We start from the raw sequence: 2,053 nt of genomic DNA, 5'->3' as shown, positions 1-2,053 counted from the left end.
CATGGCCGCCGCGCCTGGTCCTGCTCAGAGATGGCCCCGGCAGTGGGCAGATGGGAGTGGCAGGCCCCCCAACCTGGCGGGAGAGGATGGCGGCAAGGCAGGCAGGCCCCCCCAGCCAGGTGGCCCCTTTCCGAATCCAGTCTGTGCTGAGATGGACGGGACTGGAGTCAGGGAGGCTGGGCTTGGCTGCTTCCTGGAGGAGGTGGTGTGGTCAGGTGGCAGGTTCTCACGTGTTCACACATGGGCCGTGGCATCCAGCTTGTGCGTTTTCTGGCAGTCTCTGCTCAGGGCTGTCCCTAAGGTCTCCCCACATCTCTGCCCAGGGCTCGAGTCTACTGTGAACATTTGGCCTGAACGGTTGAGGCCAGCAGAGAGGGAAGGCCCAGGCCCGTGTCTAGCCCCCTCCCCTGCAGGAGAGGACCAATGACACCTGCCCCGTGTCCCCCCAGGTTCGTGTCTGGCGGTACTTGAAGGGCAAGGAGCTGGTGGCCCAGGAGAGCCTGGTGGATGGTGGCAACAAGGTGGTGATCGGCGGCTTCGGGGACCCCCTTATCTGTGACAACCAGGTGTCTACTGGAGACACTAGGATCTTCTTTGTGAACCCAGCACCCCCGTACCTGTGGCCAGCCCACAAGAATGAGCTGATGCTCAACTCTAGCCTCATGCGGATCACCCTGCGGAACCTAGAGGAGGTGGAGTTCTGCGTAGAAGGTGCGTGGGGAGCCCAGGGCGCCGGTCAGGGTAGGCTGCAGCCTACAGAAGGGTGCCGTGTGGGGTGGCCCCTTGCGCTCTGGGAGCGGGAGCTGCAGGGGAGAGTCTGCATGGGCTGGAGCGGCCCTGTCCCGGGGTCCAGCCTCGCTCCCCACTCCTGCTTCTTGCTGTGTCTCCAGCCACCCTGAGGCCAGCAGCCCCCACCCTTCCCTCCCTGCTCTCTGCACTCCCTCCTAGAGGCCTTGTCACCTGTTGGATTGGACTCCACGCTGAGCAGCCCACGGGGGAAGGGGGGTCCTGTGGGGGTGGGGGCTGCACTCCCAGAGGCCTGTCACTTGTGGACAGAGCAGCTCTGTGGGTGAAGGAGCTTGGATGGGCGTGGGGGCTCCCCTGCAGGGGGAGAGCCTCTTTTCACCTGCTGTCCCGGCATGTCTGCTCTGAATAGCCCCGCGTGCCCTGGCCCCAGCCGAGCCTGGGCGTGAGCAGAAACCCCAGGTCAGGGCCCCCTTACCCTAGGACTGCCCTGTTGGGGCATGAGACATTTGGCTGGGAATGTGGCTGGGAAAATAGAGGAACTCCCCATCGCCTCCACATCCTGTCTGCTCCCTCCTGGCTGCCTGGGAAGGGATGTGTGAGTGGGGGGCGCAGGGAGAACACTTCCTCCCCAGGGCGACGGCAAGGGTCGTGACTTCCTGTCCCTCTGATTTGCTCGGTTGGCCAGCAGGAAAGTCCTGGCCTCTGTTTGCCTTGTTGCCGTGATGCTTGTTTGGCTCCTGAGAGGTCTCTGTGGGATCCTGGGTGGTGGCCTCATCGTGCTTTCCTGTTCCCATAAAGGCTGGGGACACTGCGCAGGGGGAGGGACAGCACCCAAGGTAGGGCGCCCTGTGACCTCTCACAGCCTGGGGTCAGTGCTTCCCGGGCTGGGTTCCAGGTCTGGGGCCGCAGAACAACACAGAAGGGTCCCCTGGTCCCTTCCCAGCACAGGCTCAGCTGTGAGGGCCCCACCTGGCCTTGCCACTGGGCGAGGACTAGACACCCTGGCCCTGCTCTGGGCGCTTGTGGTTTGGGGAGAAGATGAGGGGACAGGCTGTGGGACGAAGATACGGCTGGTTTGGGGCTGAGGGGGGAGCTGAGGAGGGACTGGGGTAGACTCAGGGTGGGACCGTCCCCTGTCCCTGCAAGATCCAAGGGGGAATGATTAGCTCCGAAGCTGGATGGGTCTAGCCCTGGGGTCGTGACTCAGTAACAGGGCTTGCTGTTGAGTCAGAGGGCAGTGGCGGAAGATCACCACCAATGTCCTGCAAAGCCCACCGGATGCGGGCTAGAGTGCCCAGGCTGAGCT

General features: G+C 63.7%; 1 pseudogene across 1 annotated transcript; it reads left to right on the top strand.

The window, feature by feature from the left end:
- Positions 1-413: 413 nt before the first annotated feature.
- LOC103249846 lies at positions 414-711 on the top strand (annotated as a pseudogene). The gene has a single exon (XR_002481383.1). The product of XR_002481383.1 is annotated as an agrin pseudogene (transcript).
- Positions 712-2,053: the final 1,342 nt, after the last annotated feature.

Source organism: Carlito syrichta, unplaced genomic scaffold (genome assembly GCF_000164805.1).
Source record: "Carlito syrichta isolate Samal-C Ts95f unplaced genomic scaffold, Tarsius_syrichta-2.0.1 Scaffold123611, whole genome shotgun sequence".
NCBI lineage: Eukaryota > Metazoa > Chordata > Mammalia > Primates > Tarsiidae > Carlito > Carlito syrichta.
Note: the sequence above shows the minus strand (reverse complement) of the source record. Positions and strands in the feature narration are given on the sequence as shown.